Genomic DNA, 8,186 nt, shown 5'->3' with positions numbered 1-8,186 from the left:
TTCAGTGCAAAGAGCTTAGGCATAAATGGTTTCTTGCATATTGTTATCAAGGATCTAATGCTTAGAACGTGATCGAAAAAGACTGAATCTGTCCGTGTTTATGAATCCCAAACTAACGCACATCTGAGGGAGGTTCTCCATAATCACCACTCTCAACACATACAAAGACTTCTTCCCTCATAAAATGACTGTTTCTCCTGCAATGTCATGAGTAATTTAGCAAGCATTTTCATTTCACCAAAAATGAAAAAATAAAATACACATGTACCAAAATTCGTTCTATGTATCTGTTTCATCTAAAGCATTTGCCTTTCGAGTTGTATGGTTCTGCCTCCATGCCACTGAAAACCAGAACTATGTTGTTTTGGGGTTTTCTGTCTCAGTTGAGTAAACGCAATAACTCAGGAGCTCAAACTGCACTGCACACTTCCCCAACTGAAAGGATTCACAAATAACTGAATGCTTGGCTTACATGCTTTTCGCTTAAAAGTGGTTTCGCAGAGACAAAGAGCCCACAGTGCAGGAACCTGTGCAACTGTCCAAACATCAGCTGTACATTTTGCATTAAATGTATATGTTTTCGCGCGTTCCTCTTCTGAAACTTCCACATAGAGGTTGTTTGGTGCATTTTTGTGTTTCTTTTCATTTGCAGTAGCGATATGAAGAGCACCGATAAACCAGTGGATGTTGTTATATCCCCAACTTTGGAAAAATGCCAGAAACAGCCATAAAAGAGGTATACTATATACTTCCAAGCCTGTTAAAAAAAAGAGAGAGAGAGAGAGAGAGAGAGAGAGAGAGAGAGAGAGAGAGCGAGAGAAATCATTATTCTCTAAGTCAAAGCTGAAGCTGTTTATCTCTTCAGGTAAATTTTATCTTTCACTTGTTTTCCTTTTCTACTTGTTTCTACCTATGTCCTGTGAGAAATGTATTTCTGAGTATGAAAAGAGTGAGTAAACTGCCAAGTAGCATAAGCCCTCTGAAGGCTTTTATATATGCCCTCACATGGCCCGTGGGGGATGAGTTGCATGAGCAGACAACAATAGCTCTCGAAACTTCTACTTCTTGACATCATTGATAAGGTTTATTGAAGAGTTATTTCAAATTTAGGCAAATTTGCATTCATCCCAGATCTGGCTATTCTGTTCCCTCAAAGCTAGAAAGTTCCTGCTATTTTCAGCCTTTCTATTGGGAGTTTGTATGTTTGTATGTTTTATGCCTGCAGTTACTCTGGTTCCTCATTTGGTGATTCTTGTACAACTGTGGGAATAATATGACTGTTTGCCTCTGTATGGTCATGTTAAGGCTGCCTCCTCTCCTTTTGACAAACTGTTCTATCACACTGGTCCTAAAACCACATGAAAACCTTAAATCCTAGGAGAGTTTTTTCTACTGTGAAAATGACAAACAGGTTTAATGAGCCATTTTTATAACTTAGAACACAAATATAAATTGCAAATTTCAAAAAGACATGTACAAATTCAGCAAAAAACTAAATTATGTCCAATCTTATTTTTCATTTAAATCCTGGCAATGACACACAAATTAATCATGGGTCAAAATAAAGATGCCATAAAAATTATTTGTACCACTCCAAAAACAGTTTGCATCCACCACAAAACAGGTTCACATCACAGTCCTGACACCTCCAAGTGTGTCTCTCCTTCTGTTGTCCACCTGGAGGCAGCGTCTCAAAACTCCTCATCAATGTCTCTTTCAGCCAACTTTCCCCGTTCCTCAGCAACCGAATGCTGTTCACTGCCATACAATTTTCTGAATGGAGAATTGGTGCACCGCCGACCCCTTCATACACATGGCAAGTGGTGCCACTGGTGAGGTGGGACCAGGACTACCCTGGAGACAAGAAAAGGTGCGTCCACGACCACTTGAACAAATCTTGAAAAGTTTGGGGTCAGTGTAAATGTTCAAGACTTTGGGTTTAGGGTAAATGCATAGGAGTTGGGGTACAACCTGGAGGCTGAAGAGCTGGAGGGCAGCACGGATGTTGAAGAGCTGGGGTACAACAATGGAGAATTTAGGGGGCAGAATGGACACTTAGGAGGTAAGCCTTGATGCTAGAAGAGAGGTGGGCAATCCTGGCCCTTGAGGTCCTGCATATTTTAGCTGTCTCTTTGCATCGAGACACCTGATTCGAATTAATGGTCATCATCAGTGTGTCATCAGGGTGTTGAAGCAGGGACACAGCATCACACAAGCGATAGCGAATCCAAATTAACGGCTCATAATTCAACCATTCAAACAATTCTCAGTATGTGCTTGTCTTACAGGATATCTCAGTTGACAGCCAGGTACCACAGCACATCATATAATACAATCTGGTGTAATCTCTTGCTGCCGAGTGTGCTGGTACACGTCTGTCTGGGTGCATATAAAGTTTAAGAATTTCTCCACGAAACCCTGTGTCCTCTTTTCCTGTCGGTTGACCCCGGGTAGCACGAGCTTGCTACAGTCATCATTGTTCAGTTATAAGTACATATGAAGTGGTTCCAAATCACGTAATGAAGAACTTCATTACGCAAGGATAACACTAGAGAACGGCACAAGAAGACAACACATTATGTTGATGCAACTTATCTGCACCGTCAAACACAGTCATCAGAACTATGACAGCGTTAAACACGACTACAAAATACAGACCAAAGTATAAATCCTGTGTCAGGGTAGCACATTAAACAAACAACGTAGCTGTTAAACAAGCTTTGTCACAAACAACGTGCTGTTGAAAATTACAGAAACAGAAGTCTAGTGAATCTGTGGACTTAAACAGTGAGTGTGAGTATCTATGGCACAAATGGAACCTTATATCTCTCAGATTGTTTAACCTCTATCCACCTATGACCATTTTTACATCTGAGGGACTCGCACAGCACGAAAAGATGAGTTTATGGGAATATGCTGACATAGCATTTAACCGGTAATGTTTGTGTTTGCTGGGTGTATGTGGATGTTATTGGGAATTTACTGGTGAAAGAAGTTTACTGTGAAATACGGCCATTTCTGAGCTGTAATCGGGAGTTTACTGACCCCACTTTGTTGCCACGGGTAGAGGAACAGCAGGGGACCTTTAGGCCTTTGTTCAAAAAATGCAGCCATCGAGAGCCATCAAACGGCCATCAACACTTCTGTGAGTTACCATTCAAACTCCCCCAACCTGTCTATGCCAAATTGGCCCATGTGAATAGCAAATGGAGATAGGGCCTTTATGTTATTGCGGGGGCGTGGCTAAGAATTGATTCAGTAATGTCATTGGTTTCTGTCTCACAGCGTTGAGAGTTGCGGGGGTCTTTAAAGTTTTTCCTAGTTAGTTTGTTTTGCTCCCACCCGGGAGAACTTTTTTTGCTTTTGAGGAGATACTGCTGCGTTGTTGTAAAACATGTCGCATAAACGGTCCTTGGGCTTTTATCCAAATCAGAGCGCACACTACAAGACATGGACGGCAGATTTGAACTACTGGACGAGGAACTGAAGAACTCTTATCGTGTTGAAAGTTGCAGCTCCATTGTTGATTCCACACCCGCAAAACGGATTAAAAGAGCAAAGAACACACGCGTTGCTGTAAGTAAGTTTGCTTATGACTAAGTACTGTGCACAATTGCTTTTACATTTAACTGCGTGTCCACAGGAGGCAATAATGCTTAAATACTTTTAGAATCACACTAACTTTGTATTATTAATCTATACAGGAGGCTGTAAGACGTTTACACAATTCTGAAAACAACACTATGAAAGTGGATCCAAAACAAGGGTAAATATATGTTTTTTGTTTGTAATCATTGTAATTTACCACAGCAAAATGAAAAATAAATGAATAAACGGCATTAGGAAAGAAATTGTTGAAACATGTGTGGCTGTGGCAACGGGTAACAGACAGTCACGTGTGCTCAGTGTAGTCACGTGTGATCTAGATCTATTTTCTCCACACAAAAAATAAATAAAAGGTTGCTTTGGGGTTTGAGTTTGTTTTTAATCAACTAACATGGCTCCTCTCTTTCCCAACAGTATCAATTCTCCACATAACCTTGCAGTTACGACATACATGTTGGAGCAGGTCGGCATTGCTTTTCCTGACACAGACAGCGACGTGATAACAGGTAAAAAGAAAGGCACATCCATCCTTGTTCTTTTAGAATTGCTTTGAATAGATATTGAAACTAATTAAATTCTAATTGTATTTTTGCTTGTGCTTTAGCTGCTTGCAAGACTTATTTTGAGTCTTTGAAAAGGAGCCATCGTCTCGATCAGCCAGAAAATGCTCCCCAGAAAAAGAAATTAAACAATGCAATGAAGACTAGACAACGGAAAACAAGGGTAAGTTACAGCAATATTTGGGAAGGTGAGTTACAGTATATGGAACTGAGATGTTTTTAATTTAGTGTTAATTGAATATTGGTAAAAATTATACACATTTTAATTGCTACTCTATATTTTGCAGTTGCTGGCCTCCAGGGCTAGATGTGTACAGACTCCCGCTGCGGCAGCGACAGTCACTGGGGCAGAGCGGTGCCACGCAACGGGCGGCGCCACTGGGAGACAATGGCTCGTTTTTAGCTCTGTTAAACTCTTAAGTTGACCTGTTTGGTAGAGGAGCAGGGGCCATTCAGATCAAACTGTAAAAAAAAAAAAACTGCAAGAGAGAGAAGTGCTCACTGACTGGACTAAGTTTTGATCTCTTTGCTTTTAAAAGTGCCTTTTTTGTTTTTTTCATGTGGACACACACTGAACTTTTTGGAATACTGTGTTTTAATTTTCTGCAATAAATACATTTACTTGTACTGAGGTGGTTGGTTATTTGATTTCTGAAATGTGCATGTATTTGTAGCCTGGTAAACTGCAGGTAGCTTGCAGTAATCCTCTCGGGTGCAATTTTCTTTTGCACCAGTAGAGGTTGCTGTGCTTGGGGGGGGGTTGGGGGGATGGGGCTTGGGGGAGGTTGGGGGGTGAGGGTTGGGGGGGTTGGGGGGATGGGGCTTGGGGGAGGTTGGGGGGTGAGGGTTGGGGGGGTTGGGGGAATGGGGCTTGGGGGAGGTTGGGGGGTGAGGGTTGAGGGGGTGGGGCTTGGGGGGGTGGGGCTTGGGGGGGTGGGGGGGGTTGGGGGGGTTGGGGGGTGAGGCTTGGGTCGGTGAAGTTACCCCCCCCCCCCCCCACCCCCCTCAAGTCTGGAATGTCACACCTTTGTGTGACAATAGCCAGCATGGCACCCTGCTGAGCTGGCTACTCCAAACACAGCAGGAGGTCCCAGTACAATACGGGTGTTTCCGGACCGGGGAAATTTTTCGTTTTCGGCTGGTTTACCTTACATAAATTCCCGTGCTAGCACCTGAAATACCGGGGGTATACACAGCCGTAAACCCTGGTTTTTTTGCTGTGTCGTGTTCTCTTAAGATGTTTTTCTTGTCACTGATTCATAGCCAAAATATATATTGTAATCTTCCCTATTCTCAGTAAATCCAGGGTCCTCATTTATCAACCGTTCGTAGAAAAAGTTCTAAATTCTATTGTAGGAATGAAATTTAGAATGCGTGTAAGTACAAAAAAATCTGAATTTATCAAACGTGCGGATACCGGTCGTACGCACACTAGTAAGTGATCAGTGATGATAAATCCCACCTGTTCTTACCTGCCGTGCTCGTGCAGGTGAGGGTCATTTGCATTCAGGTGCAGGTGTTTGCAGGTGTGACCAACAAAAGGAAAAGTGCTGCATGGGAGAAGGTCACTGTTGCTGTCAATTCTGTTGGGTCAGAGGAAAGATCACTCTCAGAAATAAAAAAGAAGTGGTTTGACATCAAACTCGGTGCCAAAAAACGCGTCACAGCCCACAGAAAGGAGACATCTGCAACTGGAGGAGGACAGGCAACAACCCAGCTTTCACCCATGGATACCCATATTGCCAGCATCATCGGGGATACAGCACCGTGTGGCATCATTCCCGGAGGAGACACAGACACACTCCCAACAGAACCACCAGCTGTACCATCGACCAGTCACACTGCAGGTAAAACAAAAAGCTGAGCTGAGGTGTTTCACAACATTTATTTAGACAGTTTAATTTGTGAATTTGAATCAAAATAAATGTGACAATAATGTGATGCTTCTTAAATAACTCAGAAACTCAAGCCAGTCCAGCCTGCTCTCAGGAGGCGGATGAGGAGCCGGGGGAGTTTGAGGAACAGGAGCAGCCAGAACCCATTCGGTGCGCCCTGGGAGGGTGAGGGTGCTGACGGAGGCAGTTATGCAAAACCAAGAAGACACCACCAAATCAATCAATGAAATAAGGGATCAACTGACCACCATCTCAAATACCCTACTGCAGATGAACGAGTCACTCAAACAGATTGCTGCATGCGCATCGCAGATGTTAAACAAATAAACTCCAAAATGTTGAATGATGTTGACATTATTTTCCCACGCACACTTTTGATCCGAAATTTCTCACTTTTCAAAGATCGGCTAACAGGCAGACCTATGGAGCCAAATCAAGGCAAAACGTTTTGTAATTGAAAAACTAAGATTTGAACCTGAAAATTCAAGTTTTGATCATGTACTTCTTTTCTTTTTGATCTGAAACTGAAAAAAGGATCTGATACTGAAAAAAAAGATTGAAACTGTAAAAAAAATAAGTTCATGATCAAAACTTGAATTTTCAGGTTCAAGTCTCAGGTTTTCAATCAAAAACTTTTGGCCTTGATCTGGCTCCATACAGACCTACCTAATATCCCTGTATAATCCCCTCTCTGAATGGCAGTGGCATTAGGGGGGTGGGAAAGGCTCTGCGTTGGGCATGGGGTCGTCTGCTCTGGGGGGTTCCTACAGAGGTACACCTTGTCTGATGGCTAGGTTGTGAAGCACAGAGCAAGCCAAGATGATGTTGCAGACTTTTTCAGGCTTATATTGAAGTGTCCCCCCACACTGGACAGGCACAGCCATTGGCCTTTTAGCAGGCCTATTGTGCGTTCAACCACTGTTCTTGAGCGTGCATGGGCCCGGTTGTAGTGCTGCTCCTGCGGGGTCCTCGGGTTGGGTACGGGGGTCATCAGCCATGGCTTTAGTGGATATCCCCGATCACCTATAGAGATGTTATAATAAGCCATACGAAGCCCAGAAAATAATTTCAAAATGTTGTAACACTCACCGATAAGCCAGCCATCCTCAACAGATCCTGCTTGGAGGTTCACACCAACAGAGCTGTGCTGCAGAATGAATGAGTCGTGCGTTCCTCCAGGCCACCGGGAAACAACGTTTGTCAGAGACATACTTGCATCGCAGATTATTTGTGCATTTATTGAATGAAATCCTTTCCTTTTGATGTAACTGAATTCATTGTGTGATGGTGCTTTTATGGCGATGTGGGTGTGTGGCAGGGTGGAGGTGCTGCCACTCAGGTTGATTGGGGACAGGTGGGCCCCATCAACCTCTCCACCCTGCCTGCCGTCATAAGGCGTGGCTGCACAGCAGCAAGGGGGCTGCTGTTGGAGAAGGTGCTTGTGCACGTGTGGGTGTTTGGATCTGGTGAATAAAGAGTTCTTGCACAAAACCCCGTGTCCTCTCTGTCCTGTCGGTCGGGCCCCGTAGCACTCGCCTTGCTACAGGGTGCAATCTATAGCTCCAATTATGTTTGGGAATCCGGCGATTGCGTGGAATCCTCGTTTGATCTCGACTTGTTGCTGATGTGTGTATGGGAACTGGATGTAAGTTGGGGCGAGAGAAATTATTGCATCCAACACTGCCGGCATGATTCTGCTAATTGTCAGCTGCGAAATGGTGCATATGTCTCCAATCTCTCTCTGAAATGTCCCGGTGGCCAAGAATCCCAGGGTGGACAGGAGCTGGATGTGCACTGGAATGGCTTTGCTGCGTTTTGTCTCTCGCTCCAACATTGGTTGCAATTCGCGGCATAGATCCATCAAAATATTTCTTGGGAAGCGGTACCTGCTGAGAAGCCACTCCGTGCTCTCACTGAACAGATCAGCACGCTTTTTGAAAACGCGTTCTCTGCGGAGCGCATGGTCCTCCAAATCCTCCATATCCTCCAAAACCTCCATATCATCCAACAGTGCGAGATAAGCCATGGTACTTGTATTTTCTTTTCAGGTCGTCCTGCCACAGCTGTCTTTTATAGCTGTCACACCAATTATTCAAAATGTCTGCTAATTTACTAATTGAGTATC

General features: G+C 43.7%; 1 long non-coding RNA gene across 1 annotated transcript; it reads left to right on the top strand.

Annotated features, from left to right (window-relative positions):
• Window positions 1-4,018: 4,018 nt before the first annotated feature.
• On the top strand, window positions 4,019-4,670 carry LOC133449527 (uncharacterized). The gene is made up of 3 exons (XR_009783049.1): window positions 4,019-4,112; window positions 4,211-4,329; window positions 4,454-4,670. It is a non-coding gene; the product is annotated as an uncharacterized LOC133449527 (long non-coding RNA).
• The last annotated feature ends 3,516 nt before the right edge of the window (window positions 4,671-8,186 follow it).

Source organism: Cololabis saira, chromosome 8 (assembly GCF_033807715.1).
Source record: "Cololabis saira isolate AMF1-May2022 chromosome 8, fColSai1.1, whole genome shotgun sequence".
NCBI classification, from domain to species: Eukaryota; Metazoa; Chordata; class Actinopteri; order Beloniformes; family Belonidae; genus Cololabis; species Cololabis saira.
This window is presented reverse-complemented; position numbering and strand designations above follow the sequence as displayed.